Below are 12,339 nucleotides of genomic sequence, written 5' to 3'. Positions count from 1 at the left end.
AAACCAGTTAGCAATCAAGGGTAAGGGTGCAGTGGATGCAGCTGAGGGCCACCTGGGAGCTCACACTCCTGAATCGAGAGCATTCAACCTCCTACCTCCCATGAGCTATACCTGGGACATCACTGAAAACTTTAGATGGAAACCTGTGTTATTCTCAAGTGAATTGGGTCGTCGCTCTTGATCAGAAAGATTCATACGGATGCCCCATATATAGTGCAGCTTTCCCAGCCTGCTTCTCCAACTCCAGCAGCCAGGGCTGCTGCTGTGGTCAGGGGGACCTGTCAGCAGAGGAAGCAGAAGGTTCCCCGGGGAATCTCTTCCCTCCCCTACCCAGGAAAATTTATACAGATTAAGATATAGCCATCTCCTTACTTAATCTTGCTCAACTCAGATTTTTCATCTGCAAAGGAGTTGCTTTAAAGATCAAATAAGACAATAGGTCATGCTTTGGTCCAGGACCAGGCGCACCGCCAACGTTCAGCACGTGGCGGCGGTCTGGCTGCTAAGCCTGCTGGGGAAGGTGCTACTGTCGTTTTGTGTTCTGCAGAAGGCGGTCTCTTCAATATTCTTTTTTTAACCTGGCGCCCAGAACTAAAACCAGCCTGCTAGCAGCAGTGTGTCTAGGGTGGAGCAGAGTGAAATTTGAATCCATGGAGCTTTTTCCTTAAGAACGGCTGCCAAACTAGGGTCCCTATTCAGCTCTGGCACAAGTGACCTTCTGAGCTTGTTGAAAATCTGGTTCTGGTCTGGGTTCTGAGATAAACTTTCCTCACTTGCCCTCAACGCCCCACAGGCTTCTTCCCAGGAAATGTTTGGAAGACAGGGAGGAAGGAAGGAAGGGAGGAAGAAGCATGTGGGGTAGGGCAAATGCTGGCTGAAATCTCTAGTCAGACGGGTCGTCATTCTCTGTGAAGCCAGGCGCCCTGGTCCAGCACACCCCGTTCCCAGCACTGGCATGCAAAGAGCAGAACTGAATAACAAATAGGAACCTGCCCAATCCCCGGAGGCCTGGGGCACATCACATCTGATCTGGTGTTTCAGAATGTCCATGATTGGGGAGCGGGGGGCGGTTGGTGAATAAAAGTCACAAAAGGGGTGCCTGGGTGGCTCAGTCGTTAAGCGTCTGCCTTCGACTCAGGTCATGATCCCGGGGTCCTGGGATCGAGCCCCGCATCGGGCTCCCTGCTCAGTGGGAAGCCTGCTTCTCCCTCTTCCACTCCCCCTGCTTGTGTTCCCTCTCTCGCTGTCTCTCTCTCTGTCAAAATAAATAAATAAAATCTTTTTAAAAAAAGAAAAAAAGTCACAAAAGCTTGTAGAATGTAGGAAAAATTTAAAATATAGTAAGACAGAACATAAAATGCAAACATAATCTTGCTTGCAGAGAAAATCACTGTTACTATTTACACTACTTCCAGATAGTCTTTCAGATAATTTGGATCACTTTCTTTTTTTTTTTTTTAAGATTTTATTTATTCATTTGAGACACTGAGATACAGAGAGAGAGAGAGAGCACGAGCAGGGGGAGAGGCAGAGGGAGAGGGAGAAGCAGGCTCCCCACTGAGCCAGGAGCCCAATGTGGGGCTCGACCCCAGGACCCCGGGATCATGACCTGAGCTGAAGGCAGACGCTTAAACATCTGAGCCATCCAGATGCCCCGGATCATGTTCTATATTCTGAATGTGGGTTTTACAACTTCATTTTGTTTTAATTCATGTCATGAGCATTTTTCAGCCATAAAAATTCATTGAAAACATTATTATTAATAGCTGCCTAATATTCTCTTGTAAGGACATACCGTAATTAATGATGGGACCCTGAGTTCAGCCTTGGGCTTGATTGCTAATTAGCACCAGCCAAAGGCCAGAAAGCTACTCTTGAATTGCACTACTTCTACTTGAGTGATTCGCCATCGAGTCTGCCTGGGTGCAGCTGCTGTCTAGGCAAACATTCCCTCACGGAGGAGAAACTCAGAGCACAAGTGGAAAGAAGGGAAAGAGCATTCCTAGCACAGAGAGGAAACGCTTCCCACTGTTTGGTGACTTCCTGTCTCTGGGCAGATAACATTTGGCCCAGACCAAGAGACACGATCGATGGATCCTACAAGCCCCCGGCAGGCCGTGGCCGAGCAAGGGGGATTGAGCTTTCCCTAAGTGCTGACTGCAAATTGACCGTGGATTGGGCAATGGGTCCCTTGTTGACTTCAGAATGTAAAACTCTTACAAGGATAAATAAGTCAGTGCCATATTGTTACCTGATTTACAGTTGCCTATTTCCCCCAGAGCAGTAGGGAACACTTCCTCTGAGGCACAACTGTGTAAAAACCCAAAGTGCGTGTGAGCCTCACCTGGTTAAGTCATTAGGTCATGTGGCCGGCCCCTCCTGCTCTGGTGGCCCCTGGGTGATGGTGTCCAGAGTCCGGGTGAGAAGTGAGGTTTATAGCCCTGGAGGGAATTCGGGCATCCTTGTTGGAGGAATGACAGATGTGGCTGGCCGAGCCACCTGTGGGCCTTGGGAATGTGCATTTTTCTGACACATGTTCTGTTTGCAAAGCATTTGACAATGCTGAGTTTTCTGTGGGACACTGATATCACTTCCATGGCCAAAGCAGAGATGAGACTTGCCCGAGCACAGGGCAGCATTCTGTGGGGGACTGAAAAAAAGTGAAATAAAAAGGAACACAAAATGCAAATGAGGAGAAACTCAAATGACAGCAAATTTGAGAAAATATTTAACCTCACCAGGAATCAATGAAATGCAATGACAACTAAAATATCATGTTTTGCCTATGAAACTGAGAAAAATTATTGTAATAGAAAATTGCCAGTGTGGGCAGAGAAGATGCTCTCATTTATTGTTGGCAGTGGCATAAATTTGTATTTGATGAGGCACAAAAACCAACATCCAAAAGTCAACCCATTTGGTGGACGACTCAACACCTTGTCATGTAGCCTAAGGAAAATATCAGAGATGTCCCCAAAGATTTAGGTACAAGCATGTTCATGCAGTGTTACTTGGCAATGGCAAAATACTGAAAACAGCTTAAATGTCCCAAAATAGAGAATTAGTTAAAGGAATCATAATAATTGCATGTGATGGGTATGCCTAATATGTATATATATGTATGAATGCATGTACATACATGTACATAATATGTATTTTGTATACATATTAGAGCTATATGTGTGACATAATGACATATATGTCAAAAGACAGAGACACAGAGAGACTGGCAGATAGACAAAGATGAAGAAGAACAGAAACAGAGAGACAAATGAGAAAGAACCAAGCACACCCAAATATTAGCAATAGCCTGCAGTCTTTCTAGCCACTTGGTGGTGGTTTGGAAAATGTTCCTTAGTACCTTCATACAACCTATCTTAGCTGAAGAACAAGCCCAAAGTAAATGGATGGGGCTTTGAAACTTTGTTTAAAATGATGATCCAGGCCAGGTCTAAATGATGTGAACTACTTGTGCATTGATGTCTATTTATGGATCACAAATCTGAGGATTTCAGACATGGTGTGGGTCTTAGATTTTTTTAGTGGGAGAGTTGAGGATCTCTCTCACTTAAGTTCCCTTAACATCACAAAGGGGGAGGGCAGCATATTGTCAGTGTTTCAACAGCCCAATAGAAACCCTGCGTTCTTGGAAGGAGACGACAGAGGTGAACCCAAACCTGGACTTTCTTCGGTTTTATCTGAAATTATAACAGTTCTGTTAGGCAGGATGTCAGATCAGCAGCTCTGTAGCTGCTCCTTGACTAATAAGAGAATTGGAAGATGAATTAAATGCTACTGAGCCAAAAGCATTTGCTTAGCAGCTTGGTATGCAAAAATCTTCCAAAACAATGGGTCTCTTAAGAAAAAGTCATAAGGAGGGGCGCCTGGGTGGCTCAGTCCTTAAGCGTCTTCGGCTCAGGTCATGATCCCTGGGTCCTGGAATCGAGCCCCGCATCGGGCTCCCTGCTCCGCGGGAAGCCTGCTTCTCCCTCTCCCACTCCCCCTGGTGGTGTGTCCCTTCTCTCGCTGTGTCTCTCTCTGTCAAATGAATAAATAAAATCTTAATAAGAAAGAAAGAAAGAAAGAGAAAGAAAGAAAGAAAGAAAGAAGGAAAGAAAGAAAGAAAGAAAGAAAGAAAGAAAGAAAGAAAGAAAGAAAGAAAGAAAAAGAAAGAAAGAAAGAAAGAAAAGAAAGAAAGAAAGAAAGAAAAAGAAAAAGTCATAAGGAGTTGTCAATAGTGAAAAAGCACTGGAGTAAGACTTACACTTTCCCCACTGCACCAGTCGGCCTTTCCTCCTGTTTGATCTTCCAGGACCTCTGCAGAAAATGTAGGTCTGGCTCAAACACTGCCATGCATAAAGGGGCTGAAGACACCTTCCTCACAGCGGGAATGGGAGAATTATATATATAAACATAGCTCACCAAAATATGTATGCCCTGCAACCCACTAATCCAGTCCCAGGTGTATATCCAGCTGACGTGCTTATGTGTGTTCATGGAAGACACATACTAAGCCCCTCATGGCAGCACTGTTTCTAATACCTCCAAACTGGAAACTACCCACATGCCCATCAACAGTAGAATGAATAAGTCAGTTGTGGTATATCCACATAATGGAATCCTATTCAGCAATGAGAAATGAACAACCTAGACCCACATGCCCCAAGACCATGTTGAGTCAAGGAAACGAGATACAAAAGAATACAGGCTATGGAATTCCATTTATAAGATGTAAAAAAAACAAGTAAAAAGTAATCTCTGCTGTTAGAGATCTACCTTCGAGAGTGTTAGGGACTGGAAGGGAGACTGAGGAAGGCTCTGGGGTGCTGGTAATATTCTGGTATTTGATTTGTGTGACAGTTACGTGCATGTGTTCAGTCTCCAGAAAAATTCATGGAGCTCTACACCTAGGATGTTGCAGTTTTCTGTATGTTATACTTGAATAGAAAGGTAAAAAGAAAACTAGCTTTTGGTGCCTGGCACAAAGTGATATTACTTATTAGCATCATTACCGTAAAGCTCTTACTTACTGGCAAAGCCCTAACTCTGAGTCTAGACTAGGATGGAAATGAGGAGGAGGGTAAAAGGGGAAAAAAGAGGGGAAAGGACAGGAGGGATGTGGTAGACAGACCCTCAAGGTGCCCCCACCCACGATCCTTGCTTCCTGCTGTTCATGCCCTTGTGTGACTCCTCCCTTTGAGTGTGGGCAGGACCTGTGACTTGCTTCTAACCAAAGGTGATGGGGTATATGTGACTGTGTCGTGAAAGATAATAGTGTCCGTCTTGCAGGAAGCTCTCTCTCCCTGGCTGGCTGTGAGGAACCACATTGGGAAGCCTTACATGACAAGTCACTGAGGTGGCCTCTAGGTTCTGAGAGTAGCCTCCAGCCAACAGCCAGCAAAAAAGCCTGAAGCCCTCAGTCCTAGAGTCCAAAGGATCTGAATGCTGCCAACGGCCATGTGAGCAGGGAAATGGCTCCTTCCCCAGTCGAGTCCCCAGAGGACAGCGCAGCCCTGGGCAATGCCTGGATTGCAGCCCCATGAGACCATAAGCAGAGGATCCAGCTAAACCTGCCCGGAGTCCTGACCTATAAAAGCCATGAGTTAATGAATGGGTATTGTTTTAAGTTTGCAGTAATTTGTTACACAGCAACAGATGATATAAGAGAGGCCAAACAGCCAGATCTGGGTACAAAATGTATCTGATGATACAAATTTAATTTGTGGCCCTAGATTTCAAAATATTTCCATGTAAATTGACCCTGTGAAATGGAAATCTCTTGGTGGTGCTAAGCCTGGAGTCAGCCATCACTGAGGTCAACAGTCAGACACACTTCGGTTTGGATCCTCACTCTACTGACATTTGAACTTGGCTAAGTTTCTTTATTCTTCTGAGTCTCAGTTTCTTCTGGTTAATGGGGATCATGATATTTTGTGTGACAAGAAGCACATAGCAAAGACTAGTTTTCTTCCTTCCTTTCAAAATGACAGTTTGCCACACTCTGAAGCAGAGTGTTCAGACAGGGTGAGAGGCAGCCTGGAACATTCTGGGCCCACCTGAAGCAAAGGAATGAAATTAAAGCTACTATATGAAGAGCTGGATCAAGATCTCCTTTGGTTTCAGGTTTGGAAATCCCTCAGAAAGAGGGCCCCCAAGTTAAGAGCTTCCATTCTGGGACAGCAGCACACACACCCCCACACACACACGTACACACGTGCACACACATGCACACACACACCTCTCCAGTAAACTACACCAACTCCCACACACAGATCAATATGTCAGGGCAAGAAAGAAAGAAGCAGGCAGGGCAGTTTGCCAAAGACAGAATCGGTGTGTGGGCTGTTGAGCTGTATTTCTGGTTCAATAAATCAATCTGCCTTGAATGAGTTCCTCCAACTCCATGACTGTAATTGGAGCTACCTTCCTCAGGGGCTGTTTGTTACATTCAAGGTCAGGTGACAAGTACAGGTTTTCAGAGTCAGGCACAGTCAATCTTCACCTGCCTCTGGGAAGAGCTCTGCAATATCTGGAGTATCAGCTAAAAACTAGTCCATCTGCGAACTGTTGAAAACTTGGTAGGAATAGAATTAACCTTTCATTTCTCTCCTTGTTCGATTTCTAAATTCACTTCAACATTCTCTCTAGGATGCCTCCTGTAAAACCAACGTCTCCATTAATTTGCAATTTGTTGACTCTTGCTGTAGCAGAAGTATCTGGTCACCCCTGAAAAACCAGAAAATACTAACTACTGCTATTTATTGAGTCCCGATCCTATGTCAGGCACTACACCAACCATGCATTTCACATGCATTCCTTGACTTAAAGCCGCAACAAACCCAGGAGTCAATTACACTGGCTGTCTGTGTTCATAACCGAGGAAATGAGCCAATGACATTAAATAGCTTACCTAAGGTCACAAAGCTGGGAACTGACACAGTCAGGATTTGAATTGAGGTCTTTCTCACACCAAAGGTCATGTTCTAAGCAAGAAGCTACACTCTGGATCCAACTAGTAGACAATTGGTTATATCATAATCAAGTCCCACTAATTGTTGATTGATTTAGGTATAGGGCTGTATGTGAATGGGAAGCCATGATCCCTAGTCTCCAAGCATCTAAACTAGTGGGGGGAGACAAAGAACATGCATAGAAAGGAACACTAATGTCTCCAGCCCCATGTGATTCTGCATAGAGCAGGTCAGGGAAATGTGATGGAGAGATAGCTGCCTGTGAGCAGGTGGGCTCAGGGTGGGCTCAGGGAGTGTTTCCTCCAGGAGAGGGACTTGAGCTTGAGTGAAATTGCCCTAGACTTCATGGGTGAAAAGACTCGTTGATTGAAAAGGATGAAGAGGGGGTGCCTGGGTGGCTCAGTCGTTAAGCGTCTGCCTTCGGCTCAGGTCGTGATCCCAGGGTCCTGGGATCGAGCCTCACATCAGGCTCCCTGCTCCGCGGGGAAGCCTGCTTCTCCCTCTCCAACTCCCCCCGTTTGTGTTCCCTCTCTCACTATGTCTCTCTCTGTCAAATAAATAAATAAAATCTTAAAAAAAAAAAAGAAAAGGATGAAGAAGGCTTCCTCCTTCCTCCAGGGTGCCGTATGGCAGAGGCAGGGAGGTGAGAAGGGGCAGATAGAACGCACTGAGTTTCCATTGGAGAAACTGTGTAAACGAGCTCAGGAACACACAGATGGCTGGGAAGAGGGTTTGTGAAAAGCAAGTGATGGGAAAAAGGAGGGACCAAAGGCTTAAGCTACTGGGAAACTTCATGTCTAGCTGAAAGTGGCCTTCGTTCTACAAACAACGTGGAGTTCGTTTGAGAAGATATTGGGGATTTTACACAAGTTTGGAGGATGGCCAGTCCCTTCACTTGTCTAAGTGGCCACATTCACGGTGTTGGCAGAGACCATGAAAGGCAAGCTTTTGGGCTGCCCTCATCCCCTCTTGGCTCTCTCCTGAAGCACTCAAATGAGCTGTTCAGAGGTGAAAGTGAGCTAGGAATGGGATGTTGTCTCCAGGAGGCTAGAACCAGTTTTTCAGACCATCACACCCAGCTGTGTGCCCTGGCCACGAGTTCAGTGTGGGGGTGTCAGCAGGAAGCCTTTGGGGCTTCTTCTGGTCTCCGTAGAAAGTTCTGTCACCAGCAGCCTCAATGCCAAAGGCTCCTGCTCACCCCTGCCACAAGAGAGACCCTGGCCATGGGACCCAGATTTGGGGAGCTTAGTTAGCATTCCCTGCTTTTTTGCTTAGAGATGTTTGTAAAACCTTGTAAAAGTAACGACCCCAAGAGCCTTTCATTCCAAGAGCAGTCTGGACCCCTCTGCTGTGAGCACCTGCTCTGGGTTTGTGCAGCTGACTTACATTTCATCAAGGATTGGGGCAGGTTGAAAACCCAGGGGCTGGGTTTCCCCCGGAGAAGGCAGACACTCATCTGCACACTGTATACACTGCAGCAGCCCATATTTGGTTTGGGAAGAAGGTTAATAATAGTAAACAAACTTCCTTGAAGGGATGGCCTGAAGGAGAACTGGCTATTAAGAGGAAAAAAAAAAAAAAAAACCCAACACCACTGCTTTTACAGTAACTCTCCGCAGTCTATAATGAGAAAACCTCTCTTCTGTATAAACGACCTCCTAATGTGAATCTCCCCAAGACCCAGCTCCCAACCCTTGGTCCAGGAAGCAGGAGCATAATGGAATAGTCAGGTGTAAATTATAGGAGCCCACCAGGGCAGGAAGAAGGGTGAGTTATAATAGTAGAGTAAATTAATTTCACATAAGTGGAATTAGCAGTTAAATAAATAGCAGCCCCACCACTAACCCCGTCTGGAATGCTGAGTGTCCCCTGCCAGAAAAGCCTTATGGCTGAGCAGGAATTAGGTCACAACTCAGTCGCCTACCCACTTTTAAGGGCAACTCCTCCAGAAATGTAAGGCAGAAAAATGTGTTAGGACTTTCCAAGTTTAAAAAAAAAAAAAAAAGATGAGCTGCGAGCTGCCTGCCATTGATGGTCCAGCCACCGTTCCTGTGGCCTCGGTGCCACATGCGTCAACAGACCTCTAACTGCAACCTGAGCAGTGGGGGGGAGGGGTCACCCAGGACTTGGGGTAAATTGGGGGCCATGAGTTCTACAGATGGACCCATCAGGAGTTCCCATTCCAGGCTGAGAACGTATTGGTCTTATTTTTAAATTGTCAACCTCTCGATGGCTTGTTTGGGCTTTTTAAGGTTTCTGCCTTTTCACAAATTGACCATGACCTCTGTTCAGGTGAGTGGAGTGCTAGGGTTTGGGGGACCTCAGAGGCTGTGAGAAGTGGAAGGGAGACCAGGGTTTAAGCTAAGCCAGGAGAGGGCAAGCTGGGCTGGAATTTCAATGTAGGCTCCTGATGCTCAGAGTAGGGTCAGTCATACTTCATGTAGTTGTTGTGAGGGTCTAAATTACAGTAAGTCGAAAGCAAAAAGCCCCTAATCCTAGTTCTGACATGCTGAAGGTGAACATGCAAATAAATGGCAGCCATCTCTCCTCCCCGTCCCCCTTTGCATGAAACAGTGGACCCAAATAAGAGCATCCATACTGGACACCATCCGAAGGAGATTATATCAATGTCAAAATCTTCCTAAGGTGAGGAATATTAACTATCCTTTAGGTAATTCTCGGTAGGGACCTCCAGGGATGCTTCACAAAGCTGCGATTCTTTCTCTGCATTAGTTTAGAACCTTGGGCCAAGTCAAAGTGGACTTGTAGCCCTGGTTATCTGGGGAGGGGCATTATCATGAACCAGGTACAGGGCTTCCTAAACTTTTTTGACTATACGTACTTGGATGGGGCCAAAGATCCCCAACACCCCACCTATTCCATGTCTCTTCTGAGTTGGGTAAACTAGAGGGATGCGGTTTAGGGGAAAGAGAGGAGAATACAGAGGAACCAGATGAATCCGTGGTGCTGAACTTGAACATGCAACATTCGTGACTCACTTCCTGCCTGTCTTAGAAGTACTTGACATGATCCACTTGGTTATAAATGAATGCCATCTGGTCTCAAAAATAACCCTACTAATTTTATTCTACTAACCTTGAGTGTAAGATGAAAGGTATTAGAATAGCACAAATCCACAGGCAAGCAAGCCACCAATGAAGGGTCTGTAAATAATAGGGTGACTGGGGCACCTGGGTGGCTCAGTCGTTAAGGGTCTGCCTTCGACTCGGGTCATGATCCCGGGGTCCTGGGATTGAGCTCCTCATTGGGCTCCCTGCTCAGCAGGAAGCCTGCTTCTCCCTTTCCCACTCCCCCTGCTTGTGTTCCCTCTCTCGCTCTCTCTCTCTCTCTGTCAAATCAATCAATAAAATCTTTAAAAAAAAAATAGGGTGACCAATCATGCCAGCTTGCCCAGATTTTCCCAGTTTTAGCACTGACAGTTCTGCGTCCCAGCAAGACCCTCTGTCCTGGGCAAACTGGTATGGCTGGTCACTCTACCATCCAAGCAAACTGTAAAGGATTATGTCTATATCTCCCTTAGCAATAGGGATAGATGAGCCATTGCTTACTGAGCTGCAATTCATTTCTATATAATGTCCAGATAGTGGACAATTATACAGGCCGAAAATACCCACTCAGGACAAACAAAAACCTGTCATCAGCCTAAAATGGATAATGAGGCCACAAACCCAATAGTAATTTATAAATAAAACGTGTGAATAACAGCAACTGAAACCCAAAACATAACAACTGCTGAAAAACCAAGTAAAAAGAATACTTCCAAAAATCGGAGAAATTCCACCTATGTAGAGGAGGAAAAACAAATTTGAGTCCTTAGTAAACTGTGTGAACACTAATTTTAGTTTATGAATACCAAATTTTTGTGGGTTACTGGCAAATAGCCTTGAATTGTACGTGAGGAGGAAAGGTCCCTAAAATGTGGCTGTGAGTCACCAGTAGGAACCACAGAACAGATTTGCACTTTGGGGTCAGTTCATAGTCGTCACAATGATGCTTCATTCCTACCAGGATCTCACAGCCAACACCTTGAAAGTCGCTGCTTGAGCTCACTTAATAAATGAGAAAACCAAGGCCCAGACAAGTTAAATGACTTTTCCAAAGTTCTGATTGTCATGGAAATACCAAAAAGATCTGTGTGTTACGGAGCTGCGTTAGGAAGGCAGAATTGCAGGATTTTTAGATATCTCATCTGTCCTATTTCATTGTCCCTCCAGATGTATCTGAAATAGGGAAAGGATTGGTTCTGTTGGCTTCCACAAAGATGTGTTGAAGTTCTAACCCCCCGTATCAGTGACTGCGACTCCCTGGGATAGAGGGTCTTTGCAGACACGTCAAGCTCAGATGAGGTCATTAGGTGGGCCCTAATCCAATAGGACAGGCGTCCTTATAAGAAGAGGGAAATACACACACACACACACACACACACACACACACACACACACACACACCCCCCAAGGAATGCCTGGGGATCCTCCCCTGGAGGCTTCTGAGAGCGCAGGGCCCTGCTAACACTTTGATTTCGGACTTTGAGCCTCCAGACCGTGAAAGAATCAATCTCTGTTGTTGTAAGCCGCCTGGTTTGTGGTACTTTGTGACAGAGCCTGGGAAACTACTACAGGACCCCAAAGTGGCTCCCCCCCACCCCCCAGGGACAGGTATCTTCCCTCTCACACCTCTCCTGGCAGCTGGTTGGGAACAAAAGAGAAGCGGCAGCTCCTTCTCAGCCTGTTTATTGTACTCTCCTGTCTGCTACGGCAGCATTAGAGAGCTCTGGGGCCTTCCCCCACTGGGTGGGCGCACATCTCCATCACGGAGAGCGTGGATGACGTCAGTGCCCGTATCTGGATCCCAGGAAGGTGGGGGAACCCTGGCGGGCACCCCCCTCCTCCATGAGGCCGCTGTTCTTGGCCACATGCTTCCAGCATCAGCACTTGACATTTTCTTGTCCACACACCATTTGGCAAGGGCAAGAGATTCGATGAGCCGTCCTGCCCTTCGCCATTTTTCTAGGACAAAAGCTAAGAGCTCATCAGATTACCGAGGCGGGGGGAGGAGGCTGCCACTTCAGAAACTGAGAAGTTTGCACATCATCTTGGTTTTACGTCTAACGTCTTCTTCTAGATGCAACATAGAGACTTGGTTGGGTTACAAACTCCGTAATATTCCACCCAGAGTGAAGCCCATCAGCTTCCCCAGGGCTAGGATGGCACCATCCTGTGGGAGGTCGATAGCTTTATAAATATTCACCAGATGCAGAGAATGATCCTAAATTTATAAACTTTATAAATTTCTAAAGGTACTTACACATCTATCTGTATATCAAAATATCTGGAGAGAAAACACCAAA

The sequence above is a fragment of the Zalophus californianus genome, chromosome 15 (genome assembly GCF_009762305.2).
Source record: "Zalophus californianus isolate mZalCal1 chromosome 15, mZalCal1.pri.v2, whole genome shotgun sequence".
Taxonomy (NCBI): Eukaryota; Metazoa; Chordata; class Mammalia; order Carnivora; family Otariidae; genus Zalophus; species Zalophus californianus.
The sequence above is the reverse complement of the archived record's forward strand: the minus strand, read 5'-3'. Positions refer to the sequence as shown.